Source organism: Lemur catta, chromosome 20 (genome assembly GCF_020740605.2).
Source record: "Lemur catta isolate mLemCat1 chromosome 20, mLemCat1.pri, whole genome shotgun sequence".
NCBI lineage: Eukaryota > Metazoa > Chordata > Mammalia > Primates > Lemuridae > Lemur > Lemur catta.
Window position 1 is genome coordinate 30,411,720 of NC_059147.1, and position 18,626 is coordinate 30,430,345.

General features: G+C 55.2%; 1 protein-coding gene across 7 annotated transcripts in view; it reads right to left on the bottom strand.

Annotated features, from left to right (window-relative positions):
• The window catches only part of NLRC5 (NLR family CARD domain containing 5), a 66,971-nt gene extending 55,643 nt beyond the window's left edge, over nt 1–11,328 (bottom strand). For 2 of the 7 annotated variants that reach the window (XM_045533671.1, XM_045533667.1), the window contains exons 1-2: nt 1,336–3,438; nt 619–950 (exon numbers count right to left, since the gene is read on the bottom strand). The gene's annotated coding sequence lies outside the window, so the exon portion shown is untranslated. Of the gene's footprint in view, nt 1–618; nt 951–1,335; nt 4,047–11,269 lie in introns of those variants that run through there. The other 5 variants (XM_045533670.1, XM_045533673.1, XM_045533668.1 and 2 more) reach the window with 5 other exon arrangements.
• Nucleotides 11,329–18,626: the final 7,298 nt, after the last annotated feature.

Consider the following 18,626-nt stretch of genomic DNA (forward strand, 5'->3'; position numbering starts at 1 on the left):
AGGACGGGACAGCAAGAGGGAGAAGGGCAGGGGTGCCCCTGGAGGCTTCGTGGGGGCTCTAGTCCAGGGGGCTTCAAGGGAGGTTCACCCCACCCTGGCTCCAGTGCTGCAGCAGATGGCCCCTTTCGACTGTCCTGGGGGCTGTGCTCTTCGGGAATCTCCTGCTATCCTAAAGGTGCTGCCGGAACAGAGGTTAGCGGAGGGAGCAGAGACACCAATGCCACTTCCTTCACTGCAGCCCCCAGGCCTTCGCCCCTCCTCTTCCCTTTGCCTGGAGAGCTGTCCCATCTCTGGTCCACTCTCATGCATGTACCCACACGCGCGTGTGCATATACCCTCTGATCGGAGTTACCCCTACAGCTCAGCTCTGGAGCGGCCTCATTTCTGTCTCAATCTCCTATCAGCTTCCCACCCCTCCAGGATAAAGTCACGCCAACGTTACTGGGCCTCCACGAGGCAGCTACACACCAGGTGTCCAGGAAAGGTTCCCAGGCTGAATAAGCAAACGCCCCTTCCCCATCTCCTGCACCTGCCGGCCTGCCCACGAGACGCTGCCCCCCACCCTCGCCTGTCTCTCCCACGGCTCCCTGCCTCACACCCCCTTCTCCTTTTTCCCACCTTGCAGAGTTCCCCTTCTCCTTCCAGACCCCGCGCAGCTCTGGCTGCCTTCTTAGGAAAGTCTTCCCGCTGCCTCGCCAGACTGAGTTCCGTGCCCCGCCCCTGGGCTTCATTCCTCAGCCCTCTCTCCTCTGTCTCAGGTCTTGCCATATGCAGTGTCATTTCCTCTGGGCCCATCAGCTTCCCTCAGGGGACGCCTTGAGGGCATGGCAGAGCCTGACCTCGGGTGAGAGCAAATGCCTTGGCTCCAGGGCGCTGGGTTGGAGTCCACTCGTTCCCCGATGTGTGACTTTGGGAGGTTACTTAGCCTCTTGGTACCTCGCTGTCCTCATCTGTAAAATGGGGATGTTCTAGGTCAAGTCCCTAGAAGCAGAGGCCAAGATGGGGATTCTCGTAGAAGTTATTTATTGGGGGGTCAGGGAAGGAAGACAGGGTAGCAGAAGAAGCTATGCAAAGATGTGGTTTCAGGAGAATCTAGCTTCAGCCCGACCCAGATTTGTCCTGCCCAGAGGCACGGGGTCTGGGCTGTCACACCTCACGTCAGTCCCTGCCCAGTGGGGTGGGGAGAGAGGCGTCATTGCCGTGGGCCAGGAAACGCCCATCAGCCACGGGCAGTCCTCTGGAGAAGGCTGCAGGTGTTGGTGGCCGACACCCACGGTGGGTGGGGCAATCCGGGCTGGGGTGGGGCGTCTGCTACGGGGGTCCGACAGTGCCTACCTGGCAAGGCGGCCGTGCGAGGAGGCACGCAGAGTCCTTGGCACGGAACGGGGCGCGCGATAAAAACTCAGACCACGTTAGCTATTCTTGCCACTGATGTTGCTTCCTCCGTGTCGCCGCCCCCGGCCAAGGGTACAAGGAAGGAAGGGAGGGATGAAGGGGGGATGTGAGTTGAGTCACAGGCCTCTGCGGCTCCTCCCTGTTCCTGCCTCTCGAGGCTTGGATGGGGGAGCCCCCGCGAGGCTTGCGGTGGAGACGGGACCTCAGTTTCCTCAGCGGTACCGGGGCGTCTCCCCGGCCTTGCCTGCTTCCGGGGGCATCCGGGAGGCCAGGCCAGAGGGAGCTGCGGGGCTGGGGGCCCTGGCACGGCCCTGGCTCCGGGCAGGGGGGAGAGGACAGGACAGAGACAGGGGCGGAGGGCGGCGGGAAGGGAGGGGCGCCAGGGCCAGCGTCAGGGTGAGAGAGGATGTGGTTCGTGGGGCAATAAGACAGCCATGGCTGCAGACTTTGGACAGAAACACCCCACAGACACAGAAAGTGCTGCTGCAGTGGGGACCCTGGGGGGGACTAGTGGCCACAGAGACTCTCGGGTCCTCTCAGAATCCTGCACGCCAAGCCCTGTGAGGGGAGACGACAGAGACCCCAGGGCCTCTGCCTCCCCCAGGGGAGGCTGATGACGTCAGGGCTTCAGAGGATGCCGAGCCTGGACCCAAAGGGGGCGGAGCTGAGAGCCCTGGCTGTGGGGTCCACGCGGGCCCACTGTAAAAATGGGGAAACTGAGGCCCTTTGAGGGCAAGGCCTTGCTGGCACTCACGGCGAATAAGCAGCAAGGGCAGGGCCAGACTGGCCCAGTGGGCTCTTTCGGGGAGGCAGCACCCCCTCCCTTGGGCCCCCCGGGGGGAGCCTTCAGGAGGTTCGCAGCCGTTTCCTCCCTCACCCACCAACGCTGGCAGCGCAGGTGACAAACGTCCTCGACACGGCACCGCCATTTCTGTGGGGCCATGATGATGCGGGCGTGACTGTTTCCTTTGAAAACCATCCTCTCTAGGGTCCCTCACAAGGGCAGGGCCCTGCAGGACGTAAAGCACAAGTCCCAGGGCTTTACAGACGAGGAAACCAGGGTTCCCAGCAGTGCAGGGACCCGCCCAGGTCACCAGCTAGAAAGTCGCAGCCTCTCGCGGGACTCCAGAGCCTGCACCCCAATCCAAGTCTGCGCTCGGGGCCTCAGGCCTGAGCCTGGGTGGTCGCTGTCCCAAATCCAACAAGGCCTCTCTCTCATTGTCACTGGAAACCCAGCAATCTGCGTCCCAGCCCACATCGTCAGTGTGTAAACCGCCCCTTCACCCCAGCACCTTCCTGCTCAAGAGGCTTGTTGGACTTCCCACCGAAGGGCACCCGAGGGTTTCCAGACGCACCTTCCTCAGGGACCAAGGGACCCTACTGCCGGCCCTAGCCTGGCTGGGACAGCAGGTGACCAGGCCTTGCCTCTCCTGCCTAGCCCTGGCAGTTTGGGTCCAGCAGCCGTGGGAAGTGGCTGGGGGCTGGTGAGGGCTCTAGGAGAAGCCCCCCGGCACGTTCCAGCCTCCAGAGCCCTCTCCGTTTGCCAAGCTCGTCTGACATCAGCATCGCCGGGTGGGGAGCGGGGGGGAAATCTTTTAAACATTCTGAGAGGTCACACTCCGGACTAATCGGACTAATTGCAGCACAATTCCTGGGGGCACTTTTGGAAGCTCCCCGGGTGCCAACTGTGGCCAAGTCTGGGAGCTACTGCTCTAGGCTGCAGGTGACGCCCAGCTCCCCAATCCCTGCGGGGAGAGACCGGGGGTCCTCGCTCCCAGACCTGCCCTGCCTCTCCAGCCACCGGAGCAGGTGACTGTTCCCTTCGAGAGGCCTCAAAGGCCCCGGGTGGGGAGGGCACCGGGGCGGCCATGTTCAGGTGAACGAACACCCTGAGTGTGTCTGCCACGACCACACCCGGCCCTGGCCCCTCCCCGTGCGGGGCGCCTCCCTCAGCCTCCGGGCCCTGCCCTGGCACCTCCTGCCCCAGCTCCGTGGCACCGCCAGCTCCTCCCGCACGGGCCGCGGCTCAGCACACTCGCGCCAAAGTGAAAATAAAACTGAGGCCTGGAAATTCCCTTCTCGGCTCCGGCCGTGCAGAGGGGTCAGGCCTGAGGATCCCAGAGGAGTCTCGCGCCCGTCTGGGAGTGGAGGGAGGGGACACAGAAAGCTCTAGATGCACAGGGGACAAGGCCTGCATCCCGCGGTTCAGATGTGCGCTCTGGAAATCGGTTTGCCCACTTTGCAGGGCAAATTGGCACGGACGTCTACCTAAATCTCAAAGCGCATCTACCTTTTGCCCCCACAACTAAACTTCTCAGTGGAAACCCACGTGGAGACCCCCAAGGCCCCGAATGGGTGGTGCTATGGACTGAACGTCTGCGTCCTCCCCAACTCCTACGCCGAAATCCTAACCCCCGTGGGATGGTATCAGGAGGTGGGGTCTTTGAAAGGTGATTAGGGCACATGGATGGAGCCCTGGTCAATGGGACCCCAGAGAGCTCTCTAGCCCGCCTTCTGCCACCTGAGGGTACAACGAGAAGTCAGAAGTCTGCACCCAGAAGAGAGCAGAGCAGAACCTGACCACGCTGGCACCCTGATCTTTGGCTGGACCCTCAAGACGTAATACGGGATCAACGAGACACGTTGTACAATGATATGCACAAAATGATATCTCTTGCCTTAAAAATACATAACGACGAAACAGCAATACTACATTTCTACCCACAGGTCTACAATAGCATGGTTTTATAACTTAGAAATTAAGAGTATGAATTTTGGGGCCAGATGGTCTAGATTTGGGACAGACCTTTCCACCATTTTCAGACTGTGTGATGCCAAGCAAATTATGGAGCCTCTCTGTTCTCATTTGTAAAACAGGGATGACAGCAGCACCTGCCTCACGGGGTTGTCGTGGGGTTTAAATGAATTAATAGATGTAAAGTGCTTAAAACAGTGCCGGGAAGTCAGTGAGCCCTGTGTAAATATTATTTTTATTATGTGGAGGCTTAGCACTCTGGAAATGACATGCCAAACAGTGGTTACCTCGGCAGAGGGGACAGACATGGGGTCAGGGGCAGTGAGTAAAGGAGATTTCAGCTTTAGGGATAAGGTGTTTAACTTGTTGCAAGGAGGATTTAGTCATGTATTATATGGATTAAAATTTTTTAAAAGTAAAAGAAATCAGTGACTGGAAGGGTAGGCCCTTTGGAGCTAGAAGAGGAATTTTGCTTCCAGGTTGGATCATCTGAACTCTACTCTTTTCTATCCCAGCCAACATTGTTAGACCCACAAAACAGAAAGGCTTGAGGGGCTGGAGGTTGGAGCCTCGGTTCTGGGCCCCACTGCCGCAGCTGACTTGCTGGGTGACAACAGACAAGTCCCTGTCCTCTTTGAGCCATGGTTCGTGTATATGTCAAGCACAGGTGTTACTTTCTTTCTACCCAGCCCAACTGTAGAGCTGCTAAAAGAGCCACTGGGATCAGGAGGCCTGGGTTCAAATCCTGATTTCAACACTTTAGTGCTGTGCAACCTTGGGCAGGTTTCTTCACCTCTCTGTGCCACAGTTTCCTCTTCTGCAAATGGGGGTGATGATTTTGCATCCTTTTCACAGAGTCACTATGAGGGTTGGAGACATGAACAATGAAAGGACATGTCCAGTCTGCAGCCAATGCTAGTGAGCTCTTAGGTCCTGAGTTCTCAGCACAGGCCGGGCATCAGGCCACAGCACTCCACCTGCATTTCCCCATTGATTCTCAACGTTTCTAGGCAGATATTTCCTGCGTTTTACAGATGAAAAAACAGCCTCCAAGAAGTCAAGCAGCAAAACATGCATTTAAAGTCTATGCTGATTCCAGAGGCTGTTTCCTAACTGAAACACAATACTGCCTTCAACAAATGTCTTCCTTCAGAATGAAAGTATCATGTCAATATGTCTTTTTTTTTTTTTTTCCCAGACAGTGTCTTGCTCTGTTTTCTGGTCTAGAGTGCCGTGGCGTCGGCCTAGCTCACAGCAACCTCAAACTCCTGGGCTCAGCAATCCTCCTACCTCAGCCTCCTGAGTAGCTGGGACTACAGGCATGTGCCACCATGCCCAGCTAATTTTTCTCTTTTTAGTAGAGACGGGGTCTCACTCTTGCTCAGGCTGGTCTCTAGCTCCTGACCTCAAGCAATCCTCCCACCTCTGCCTCCCACAGTGCTAGAATTACAGGTGTGAGCCACTGCACCCGGCCTCAATATATCTTTATTATTTTTCTGCATGCAAATATAACCTGCACTCATGCGGAAAGTTCTAACCATTGCAGAAATATACAACGTAACGTTTCCCCTATAATCCCACTCTCTAGGAATGTGTATAATTTCTAAGACTTTTACCCATGTTTCAGGACTGGTTTTGTTTTTGCCTTATTTGAGAATCAGAACATCATTTCCTTAAAGTTTTTCTAGCAACCATCTCACTTTTAACTTTATTAAAAAGTGTCATTTGTCATGAAATGAAGGTAAAGTCAAAAAGAAACCCAAGGAAAACACAAAAGAGCATGACGCTGTTGAACTGCAGCTGGGTACTGCTGCCGGCCCAGGGCTGGGACTGAGGCCTGGCCTCCCCTCGGTGAAGAGATCGGGAGAACGAGAGGTTGACAGACACGTCAGCACCTGACGCGGACATTCTCGTTGACTAATGAGGAAGAATGAAAGAGAACCGAAAAGAGAACAACTTTCCCAGTTGACGATCAATTTAATTGGATGTCCCGTCCACACACCTCCTGAGATGCTCTTGCTGTCGTCTACTGGATGAGTATTTGGGGAAACACTGACCTGTCCATTTCAATAAGAGGATTCCAAAGCCCAGAAATGCACAGAACACCTTAAAACACTCAGGGAAAAGACTCTCTAGCATAAAACAGTAAGCTATTTCCCTCTTCAAACATGACACCCCAATAAAATCTGTATGCCTCAGAGTGCCAGCTCCCCAAGGCGTGAGTGCTCCACCATTGCACCCCAAGGGGCAGAGGGACAGAGGCAAGGGGCTGGGGTGGGGTCACGTCACAGTACAAGCCCCATCCCTCCGCCCAGGGGATGGGTGTTGGGGGATCCAGAAGCTTCCCAGGGTCTGCAGCCTCTATACATTGGCAACACAGTCTCAAGCACTTCAAAAATAGAAGTCCAGATATCCTATTAGAGGTCCACTTTGGGAATGTAGCCTAAGGAAGCAATCCAGAACGTAAGCAGGGCTCTCGCTACAAGGACGTTCACCTTGACGTTTATGCAGCCCCACCTTTGCTCAGATAGAGAAGACTGGCTGGGCCACCAACCAATCCGCCTGCAGCACCACGCACTGGAAGGCTGCGGCCTCCCCACAGATCTGGAGTTCCTGCGGCAGGGGTGGGGGGCTGCAATGCCACGGTGTCCCCTTGCCCAGGGCTCCCGCTCCAGGTCCAGCCCTTTGTTAAACTGCTTGCAAAAAATTCACTCACAAGCAGCAACTGTGAGCACGAAAGCAGACTTTAAACAACTTTTTCTCTTCCTTGCCTTCCTTTTCTCCTCTTCTCCCCTTTCTTCTTTTTTTGCCATTCCTTCTGCCTCATTCCCTCTTCTTCCAGACATCGTGGTTCATGGTTCCCTGCCTCAGTCCCCTCAAGTCTTCTCTCAAGTGTCCCAAGTGTGACCTAATGAGTAACAAGGCCATGCCTGGCCTCTCTATTCCAAACGTGACCCTCCCTCTGCCCCAGCTCGCTCCACCCCTCACCCGCTTTATCTGTCTCCAATGCAGCCACCAGCACCTGACTTTGTGTTGCAAGTCTTATTTTCTTGTTTTTCCTCTGCTTCTACTGGCACCTCAGCTCCACGGGGCAGGGACTTTGTTGTGTTCCCAGCAGTAGCCGAGGGCCTAGGACAGGGCCTGGCATGCACTGGAAGCTCAGCATTCTCGATTGCAGGGGTGGAGGCAGAGCCTGCTGTTGGTGCCCACCTCCCACGGAGCATGGGGCATTCCCCAACCCACTGAAAACGCCCTCTCGCCACCCTCCCTCCGCCTTCGCCTCCTCCCCTCCTCCAGGGAGCAAATCCAGCACCTCACCCCTGCAAAGCCGGGTCTCCAGCCTCCCTGCCCTGTCCCCGTGCACCACCTTGCACACAGGTCCCACCCACCCCAAATCCTATCAAGGTGTTTTCCCAGAAATACTTCCTTTCGTAAGGGGAATTCTGGTGAGAGCGATTGGAAGAACTAAAATATCATATCTTGTTTTTTACAGAAAACAGGGGAAACATTCCAGGTGTAATAGGAAAAAATGAGACCCAATCTAAATGTCTAACAATGATGGATAGGGTTTGGCCATTCTAAGGACAACTATGTCACCATTTAAAATGGTAGTATACACATATTATAGACAAAGAGCTAATTTCCTTATTATTAAAAGTGCTTTTATAGCTCAATAAGAAAAACACCAACGATCCAATAGAAAAGTGGGCAAAAGAGCCGGCACAGTGGCGTACACCTGTAATCCCAGCTACTCTAAAGGCTGAGTGAGGCCCAGGAGTTTGAGACCAGCCTGGGCAACATAGCGAGACCCCATCTCAATAAAAAAGTCTTCTTTTTCAGGTCTCAAATCATTATTAAAAGAAAAAAAAGTTTTTTGTTTTTTTTTTTAAGTGGGCAAGAGATATTAACAGACAGCTTATGGACCCACCTACAGGTGACATCATTATTTATCTCTGAGATTTGCAAATACGGGAGCCTGATAACAGGTATTGGGGAGGGTGTGGGAAGCCAGCAGAAGAGAAGTAAAAAAAAAAAAAGAAAACCATAAAAACAAGGTGGAGATCACTACCATTTGCGAGAGGGGGGGGAAGTGTGTGTGTGTGTGTGTGTGTGTAGCTTGTATATGTGCAGAAGAGGAGTCTGGAGTCAGAAGTGACCAGGAAAACTAAGTTCACACCTATTCCTACCTTTCAACTCTACAGAGGGCTTGAGAACACTCAGGACTTCCCTAAAGCACAGAATGTGGGATCGCGCCAACTTTACCCATCATGTGGGTTATGTGATCATGCTTATTTTATGGGTGTCAAGTCCCACACATAACCAAGTGCTTGCCTGCCTCACCACTTCCACCTGGTTTTGGGTGCAGCGGATGGGAGCGACATGTTCCCCATGGTGGTCTGAGGGGCCCAGAGTCTTCCCCTTTCTTCAGACAGCACCCAGCAACAGCCAGACGAGTCAATATTTCCAATTTTCTTCATTCTCTTCTCTCTCTTTCTTTTGCTTCCAAATCATCTAGGTGTTTTCCCTGCTGACTGCGTTGTAGCCAAAGCAAACTTTCGGCCACCAACCAACATTCAGAAAACAGACCCGGCCAAGAAAGACAGCCGAAGTCCTTAGAATGCTCCAGAGCTTTGACAAAGTGTTGGCACTTGCATTAATTTGCTTAATTCTTAGTCCAGCCCTGTGTGAAAGGGAAGGAGAGATGCCGGGAGGGTGTGCTAGTCCCCAAGCTTTGTCACAGCACTGCTGTACTTTCTATAACAAAGTAGCCCGAACTGGGGGAATTAAAAACAACAGAAATTTATTCTCGATGATCTGGAGGCCGGAGGTTTGAAATCAGGCTGTGGGCAGGGCCGTGCTCCCTCGGGAGCTTCGAGGAGAGGATCCCTCCTTGCCCCTTCCTGCTTCTGGCAGCCGCTGCCGATTCTTAGCATTCCTTGGACGCGGCGCTCCAATCTCTTCCTCGGTTGTCACATGCCTGCCTTCTCCCGTGTGTCTCTGTCTACACCTGCCCATCGCGCCTCTCTTAGAAGGACACCAGGCATTGCATTAGGGGCCCATCCTTCTCCAATATGACCTCATCTTAACTAGTTCTATCTGCAATGGCCCTATTTCCAAATAAGGTCACATTTGGAGGTTCTGGGGGTTAGGACTTCAACATGTCTTTTGGGGGAGGACACAATTCAACCCGTAACAGACGGGAAAAGAAATTTTGAGAAGTTTTGCTGCATTTTCCCCAGAGGGGAAGCGGGTATTGCGTTGAATGCGGGGAAGCTGCCCAGGCACTGCTGACGGCCGGGCACCTCTGGAGCTGGTCTGGGAATGAGGCTAAGAATCGTGTGAAACTCTTCCAGAGAACTTTCCCTTCTGTTTGGATGCCTTCATCAACTTTTTTTTTTTTTTTTTTTGAGACAGGGTCTTGCTCTGTCACCCAGGCTAGAGTGCAGTGTGCCAGTCAACCTGGTGCTGTTCTTCTGGAGACAAGGCAGGTGGCTTAATCAATGACCATGGCTCAATAAGGGTTAAGGAGAGCAAGCTGATGGTCTTTATACACCTGAAAGTCATCCACTTGACCTCCCACTGTGTTTTCTGGCAGGAGACAAAGCTCTAGCATTTTTCAGGGCTATTTCTCCCTTAGAGAGAAGGAAAGCAATTTGGAAGGATGAGGTTCCAGGTACTAGCCTGGGGTCCACCCACCTCCTGTCACCCATGGGTTTTAGAGGCTGGAAACTGCCAGTTTTTATTTTATTTTGAGACAGAGTTTCGTTTTGTTGCCCGGGCTAGAGTGCCGTGGCATCAGCCTAGTTTGCAGCAATCTCAAACTCCTGGGCTCAAGCGATCTTCCTGCCTCAGCCTCCCCAGGAGCTCGAACTACAGGCACTCGCCACCTTGCCCCAATTTTTTTTTTTTTTTAGTAGAGATTGGGGGGGGGGGTCTCACTCTTGCTTAGGCTGGTCTCAAACTCCTGACCTCCTCAAGTGATCCTATCGCCTTGGCCTCCCAGAGTGCTAGGATTACAGGCGTGAGCCACTGTGCCCGACCATGCCAGTTTTTAAAGTGCTTTTTATGTCTGCAGAATTCCCAATCCTTTAAAAATGAAACGCTAAGAACTCCAACTTATAAAATGGATGTGAAAGGTGCCGAAGTTGGGGCCTCTCCTCAACCTCCCCAAATGGCCACCCCGGAGAACTCCAGGTCCTGGCTTTCTGGGTGACAAAAGGGACTGAAAACCACATGCAAAGGCAAAAAGCAAGTAACAATATACCCATGTGTTCACACTTATGAGGTTAAAATGTTCATTAGAAATAGTCCGTGGAGGGGAGAGGAGGGGACGGGCATATTCACACCTAATGGGTGCGCACCGTCTGGGGGAGGGGCACGCTTGCAGCTCTGACTGGGGGGTGCAAACGTTACCTAACCGTTTGTACCCCTGGAATATTCTGAAATTAAAAAAAAGAAAAAAGAAGAAGAAATAGTCTGTGGAGATTTGATATTAAGGAATTCCTGTTAAAATGTCTGAGGTGTGCTGATGATACCGTGGTTATGTTTTTAAAAGACTCCTTATCTTTCGGCACATTCTGAAACGTTTCGGTTGAGCTGCCGGGGTATCTGCCATTTGTTTCCAAATAAGGGGCCGCAGAGATGAAACCGAGCGGGGTCGGGCCGGTGACTCCCCAAGCCGAGTGATGCGGCTTCGTTGTATCGAAACCTGAACGTTCCCAGGGCTCCACCCGCGCTACCCTTCTACTATGGTGTATGTTTGGAATTTTCCAGAATAAAAAGTTTCTGACGCTAAAAAGTCTGAATTGTGTACAACGAACGGTGTGACTTCCGTGGTTCTTTAGAAAATCATGAAAGGTTGAAAAGCAGAAAAACAAGGGAGGGAGGCGACAGGAGCCGCGCGAGGAGAGGGGGGCACAGGCACGCACCCGGCCCCCAGCCCGCCCTCCCCTGCAGAGGCGCCACTCGCCCTCCGGGCTCCGCAGGTAGCGGGCTGCGCGCTGCCACCGTTCCGGCCACCCGGCCACCAGCGCAGGGCCCCCGCGCGCCCTCCTCCCCGCTCCGTGCGGAGTCCGACCCCTGAGCGCCCCGCGGCCCCGCGCCGCGCCCCGCACTCACCCGCCGCGCTCGGCTCCGGCTCGGGCTCCGGCTGCGCCGCGCTCCGCTCGAAACTGAAAGCGGACGCCGCCTAGGGCCGGCCGGCTCGCTGCGCACGGGAGCCGCGGCTGCTGCCGAGAAATCACGTGGATTCGGGGTGCCAGCCCGGACCCAGAGCGCCGAGGGCGCGGGCGCCAGGCGGGCGGGGGCCCGGCACACCTGCTTCCCGCGGCGCCCGCGCCCCTGCGCCTCCCCGCCACCGTCGCGGCCCAGACCCAGCGACACTCCCGGGAGATGGAGCGCTCGCCCTGTTCCCCTGTCGTGGATGCGAGACGCTCAGGCAGACGGGTGGAGGCTGGCTCGCCAGCGGAGCGCGGGCGGGCGGGAGTCGGGGAGCTGCGGGAGGACCCGGGGCTGTGTCCCCCTCTCCGTGCCTCGGTGGAGACGGGACAGCATGGGAGGGAGGAGACGCTGCTGTGCAGGAGAAACAGACTTGGAAGCCGGGGTCCAGACTGCTGGCCTGGGTGCCCTCCGGGATGTCTCGTTAACTGAGCCCTTGGCCCGCTCACCTGGGACACCGTCTACTAATTTGTCTCCTCTGATCCTCAACGTAACTCTAAAACTCAGATGCAAGCGTCACTCCGTTTCACAGATGAGCAACTGAGGCTCAGAGCGGAGAGAGGTGAAGGAACTTGTCCAAGTCACACAGGAATCACAGGCAGAGAGTGGGAGAGGAGGAAGGAGGGAGGGAACGAGAGTGGGGACCAAAGGGGCCCAAGGGGAGGTGACTCCCCCAGGAGGGTCAGGGCAGTCCTGAGAGGCCACCAGTCCAACTACAACCTCCCGAGCTTTTTGCCCTGGCCCTGGGACAGGGACGGCCCTCCTCCTGCCGAGGACATATTGCCCCCTGCTAGGAAGGCCTTGCACCCGCCTCCGGGTGACATTCCCACAGTGAAGAGCTTTCCCTCCCGGACCACTCCTGCTCCCCTCCTCCCAGGCCAGGTGAGGGCACTGCAAGGTAGTGGTCAAGAGTCAACCATCAGCATCAGACATCCCAAGTTCAAGTCCCACTCTCCAACTGATCAGGCTGTGTTACGTTGGCCGAATGCCTTGACTCTGCTGAGCTTCAGTTTTGCCCTCTGTAAGGTGGGCATGATGATAATAATACCTCCCCGTGGGGTGGTCATGAGAATTGGATGACCTGCCGTTGAGGCTGACAACAGTCTGTGCCTGAAGTCCGCCCTTATATTTTCGTCCCCTTCTGCAGGCCCCACATCCCAGCGAGACTGGAACAGCCTCCCTTCTAGGACCAGCTCAGATACCTAGAAATGACAGGACAGCCCGGAGTGGGAAGGGCGTGCATTTTGCAGTTGATCACTTGTGCGTGACTCCCAGCATCACCAACTCCTAGCTGTGTAACCTTACACAAATGCCCTGATCACCCTGGCCTCGGTTTCCTCATCTGCCAAACAGGGTATTCCCCACCTCGCCAGGCTGCTGCGGAACGTGGCGAGGGAGTGGATGAGGATGTGGCCTGTCAGCTCTGTTCGTGGGAGGGATTGATTATGTTCCAAGTCAGGATTCAGCTCCCGTTCACTAAGCACCTACAGTACGACCGGCCCTACACAAAGTCCAGGAAAGACTGTGGCCTGCCCCCCTGTGCTGACAGACCCATGACAAATAACCACAGTCTAGAGAGACAAATGCTGATCACTTTCAGATGCATTTTATTCTGAGCAGCCCTGTGAGTAGGGCAGGACAAAGGTTATTGTCCCATTAGGCAGATGAAGCAGCTGAGGTTCAGATAGGTCATGTGAGTTGGTGAAGGTCACACAGCAATCGGAAGCAGAGCTGGGTCTTACACCCAGTGCCCTTGTCACGCTGGTGGTTCCAGGCCAGCCAGAAAAGGTCATCACCAAAGGGTTCTAGGAGAGCCACGTCCCCAAGCTCTCCCTGTCCTCAGCCCGGCCTGTGGCCTGCAAGTCTGCCATTAGCACCCCGCTCCTTTGGTTGGAGGTGTGCACTCCTGCAGTATCAAATAAATGGCTCTGAGTCATTTACACTCGAGTGTGAAGAAGCTAATTGGAGATCAGAGGGAATCTTGAGTGTTGGGACTTCTGGGTGGGAACTTAAGCTGTGAGAGGAAAGGTTGACAGTAGAGAGAACACAGGAGGCGAGTGGGAAACTGAGTCCAGGAACTGGAGGGTGGAGTGAGACCACATCAGCCGGGCCCTGTGTGTGCCACGTTCCTCATCTGCATGAAGCACAACGAGCTGGGTTCATGGAGTGCTTAGGAGGCACCAGACCCGGTTCCAGGTGCGTGTGCTTTCTCCTTTAATCTTCACGGCAACTCTGTGACCTCCCTTTTTACAGGGGAAGGGAGGGAGGCAGACAGGGGCTAAATAACAAGCCCAGGTTACACAGCAAGAGGTGGAGGAGTGAGTGTGGACCCACGCAGGCCAGCTCCAGAGCCCCTGCTCTTGGCCACCATGGGATACTCCCCTAGGCTAACCCAGTCCCTGCCAGAGCCCTGTGCGGAAGGTATTGTTATCACCCCACTTAACAGAGGAGGAAATGGCAGCATAGAGGGACCCAGGGTGGCAGGACTGGAAACTGCGGGTGCTGAAATTAGACCCCGGTCTGAAGGCCAGGCCTTCCCCTGACACTTGCCATTTGCCTAAGGTCTGGTCCCAGGTGGCAGGATGTGATTCCACAGGGCCTTGGCCTTGGGAAGCCCTTGTTTTCTCCCGCAGAACTTGACTGATCTGGGTGGGGCCAGGACCCCACCGAGGCCAGGAGATATCCTGGTCTTTTGAGGTAGACCTAGGTCAGAGCTTCTAGGCTTGTACGGCGGTGGGCGGGATTTAGGAGAGGGGCCAGGTCAGTCCTATCCTGGTAAGCCTCTGGCCCTCTGGGATACCGTATCTCCTTCTGCTAAATGTACTGCTTGGATGGTACAGTGACATGTAAGTGACCTCCCAGCTCAGACCCGGGGAGATGCTCTCCAAGGACGGTGCAGGAAGCTGGAGGATGCACCTACCTTCCTTCCTGGAGCAGAAAATGAGCCCTGGGGTCTTCTGGGGTCCCAGCTGGGCTGGGGTGTACAAGGGACAAGGTGCCAGTGACCTCTGTCTGTCCCTTGTGATGGCGACAGTTTCCGTTTAAGGAAGGAACTGCCCAGAGCTGCCAAGTTATCTTGATTTTGTCATTGTGGCATAAAGGGAGGGCCGTCCCAGCCCCCTTCAGGGGGCACTCTTGGGTGGAGAGTGGCTCCTACCTGGTGTCACCAGCCCAGAGGCTAATATCCCAAGGCCTGGAATTTCCACTTTTGACTCAGGGACTGATGAGAAGCCCTGACTGTTTTTGGCAGGGGCCCTCTGAGCACGGCCTGCTCAGCCCTGCCAGTGCGCCTGCCAGTTTAGTGACTCAGTTCCTCACTTTGGGCCCCGAGGGAGGAAGAGAAACAGGCCTAAGAAAGCACTTGGCGGGGACAGGGGAGGATTTGGAAGACCTGGTACAGAGCATGGTGCCATCCCTTCAAGACTTCCCCCTCTGAAGGGGCACCCCACTCGTTGCCCACTCAGGTATGTCTTGGTCACCTGGCGTCAGAGCCTCAAGCCCGCTGAGTTGAGGCCTGTAAGTGGTGCACAGGTGTGTCAGCTTCCCGAACCTGGAAGGAAGTGCTGGAGGGTGTGGGTGATCGGCATAGAGTCCCAGAGAGGCTGGGCCTTGATCTAGCCTTGGAGGCTGGGAGGGGCTCTGGAAGGCTGCCTGGAGGGGGCCTGCCAGGGAAGGGCTTGTTAGGACTGTCCTACAAAAGGGGCTGCACCAGCAGGTGCTGGCTGAGACTGGTGGGTTATAGGAGATGAGTTCGGAAGGTACTCAGGGGCCGGATCAGGGAGAACCTTCGGTCCCAAGGAAACAGTTTTGGATTTCTTCCTCCAGGCACTGGGGAGCTCGGAGGGTTTGAGGGCAGCTGCCTTGGAAGAGCGGAAAGGAGTGAACTGTCAGGGCTCGGTTTGTCAGATTTGTCCAGCAAAGGAGCAGGGGTGATGAGACATGTCCCTTCTCCTGTCCCGTCCCCGGTACCCCGGCCGCAGAGGAAGTACCCCCCAGCTCCTGAGTGCAGTATTTTAACCCCAAAGGGCCTTTAGGATAGGGAGGCGTTGGGAGCCAGTCTCAGGTCCCCTGCTCCCGCCCTGAGCCCCAGAACGATGGAGGAGACGCCAGGGCTCCGGCTGTGAGCCGGCTGTGCGCCTTCCGGGCTGAGCTCCATCCCAGCCTCTTTGGAGCCTTCTAGCTCAAGCTCTGGGGAAATCCACCAGCAGGTGCTCAGGGGAGCCAAAGTCCATCTGCAGCAGCAGATGGAAGCTCTGGAAGGAAGGGCAGCAGGGCAGAGGAGCAGGCTGGGCTGACTCCCAGGCCACCAGCAGCGAGCCGGTGGAGACCCCTCTGCCTGTCTCCCCAACAGCCACAAATCACCCCAAAAATGCTGTCTGAGCTTCTCTCCCCAAGACATGGGCTGGTGGGCGGCTTTTCACTTACTCATCGTGAGTGATAACCTCAGGGTTGATGATTTTGCAGAGGTCCGGGCCTTTGCTGTCCATGAAGGCTGTAAACACCACGTCGAGCTCTGGGGCAGGGGAGGGAGCCCCAGTCACCCCTTCTTGGGGCACGGGGCCTGCCCAAGGCTCGAGGCACCCTGGTCAGCAGGACATATTGAGGCCCCTTTGGACCAACATCCCATAAACATTTGTTTCTCCTGGATTTAGAAAAGAGGGCAAGTGCTTCTGGGGATGGGAACAGCAGAGGTTGCCTGGTGGCAGGACTTGTCACTGTGCTGCCCCAAGAAATTCAACTCTGTTCCAAACTTGTGTCCTCCTATCCCTCAGTGGCCACAAAAACTACAGTTAGCTGATCTGCCCTCCCAGGGAGGAAGCTTAGGGAGCAGGTGTCACTCCTCAGGCACACCTGGGAGGTCACTTCTTACCTCGTGGAGCTTCTCAAAGTTTTCTTTGCAACCATGCAGAGTGGTCTCCCTGCAGGGGTTGTAGGAACACAGTTAATCCACCCCATGGTTTCAACAGATAGGGAAATGAGGCCAGGATGCCTGGCCAAGACCCCCAGCCAGGAAAGTTCCAGTTTTCACCCCTTCCTCTTTACCAAAACCACACGGACAAGCAGATATTCAAAATGAAGGCACATTCAGCTTAACATACTCTGTGGGGAAGGGAACAGAAAGCCATCAGCAGAGCCTTGTCTAAAATACCCCTGGCACACCTCTGTTACAGTGTCTGAGATTGATTCCACCACTAGAGTCTCCAAGTATCCTACAATGTCAGGGTCAAGGGGAATTTGGGAATCACCGTATTCAACGCTCTCATTATATAGAAAGGGAAACTGAGGCTTGGGGCTAGGCTAGAACTAGGTCTTGACCTCCCAGCCCAGGGTTCTTTCTGCCACATCAGGTTGCCAATACGGGGCCTGTGTCCTGAAGGTGGGTTGAGCCATCCTGTGGGGGGGGCAGAGATAAGATTCTGCAGTAAACAAGGAAGTGACTCTGGGCATGCATTGCCACCAGCAGGGAGAGAGGTCTTGGGAGGAAGGGACCCAAGATTGCTAAGTCTGGGGAGTCACAGGCCCTTGGGGCTCTCCCTGGGAGGGGCCTACGAGGTGAAGTGAGAGCCTCTGTCAGGCTTGGCTTGCCCCAGCCTCCCCTCCAGACCACGCTTACGACACATGACCTCAGGGATGCCCATGTGGTGATGACCGACCACAGGAAGCTCTGGACGGAATCGGAGCTGCTCCGCCAGTCACAGGCCCATGGTGAGCGCTCCCTGGGAGTGACCCACGGGGCAGATGGCCACACAGCCCGGGCGAGCATTCATCCACATACCCATCCATGAAGAAATACATCCCAACCACCTCCTCCTCCTCTCCCGCAGAGGGTGCCTCCCCAAAGTGGTCCCTCCTAGGCCCTGGGGAGGGCTAGGATTGTCAGCCCATTCTACAGAGGGGAAATCAAGGTCCCGGGGCCACGTGGCTAGTACTCTTCTTCCCCCAACGCCAATGCCTACCACCACGATCCCCTTTCCGCAACACAAGGGCTGTCCCAGCAGACACGCAGGGGGAAGGGTTGAGAGAGACGCGAAGGGATCATCTGGTCAAATCTCTTTTGGTCCCGTTTCCTGATTTCCTTTAGGGCCCTCCGTCTGCTTTCCTTAGGGCATGAGGCCCTAAGGGCTCATTTCTCCCAGTCTACCCAAGAGCACCTACCTTGGTCAAGTTGGAAACGGTCTTTGGCGTAATTCTGAAATCCAAGAGATGAGGATTTGACCTTCTGTGGGCCCCTCCTGCAACAGCCCCGAGAAAGAAACTCCAGGAGAGCACCGTGCACCCTGCACGGCCCTCCCTCCGTAGGAGCCTTCGCAGCACTCGCTGGAGATTGCCAGGCCTTTGCCCGGCAGTGCCTTCCCCGCGCTGGGCCTCCCTCCGTTCTTCCTGGCGTCCCTTCCTCCTCTGTCTAGGTGGGCTCTTACCTCTCTGCAGCCAGGCCTTAAGCCCCGGAGGGAAGGAGCCATATTGCCCCACCAATACCCAGTCACGTGAGCAATCGGACAGGCGCAGCTGGGAACTGGGTCAGGCCTGGCCGTTTGTCCTCTGGAAACCGAGGGAAGTTCCCAGCACCTGTGGCTTTGGGGTGAGGACCTGGGGAGTCACGTGGGCACTTCTTCTCCCGGTTTCTGACTTAGCCCCATTCCCAGTTGCTTCCTCCTGATTGGTCAGAAGCAAGGTGGTTCAGGACTTTCCTGTGGGGCTCACTTCCTCCACCTCCAAAATGAAACCACGGTCGAAGCCAGGTGAGGCTTCCTCTGCTGGACGTTGGATTGATCCGCATTTTTACACTCTAGAGACGAACACACTGCATGGCTGCCACTCCGAGTGTGGTCCCTGGACTGGCAGCATCAGCATCACGCGAGAGGAGACTTGTTAGAAATGCCCCACCCCAGACCTACCAAACCAGAAACTCTGGGGGTGGATCCGGGAGTCTGAGCACTAGGCCCATGGCACTAGATAATTTTCAAATGGCCTCTTGATTTTGAGCTATCAGTTGTATACGCACCTTCTTCCCTGACCACCGATTTTTATTTTTACAGTCCCAGGCACAATTAGTGGTTACATAGTCTTTTGTTTGGCTAGTTAGTTATAGTCTATCTCTGCCCGTTAGACTATTAGCTTCATGATATCAGGGACTATATGGGCCTGGCTCAGAGTAAAAGCCAACAGATATTGTTGAAAATGAATGAATGAATGAATGAACTGCTGGGGTTGCAGAAACTATGGGCTTTAATATGAATGTGATGTGTGACTTAGACCA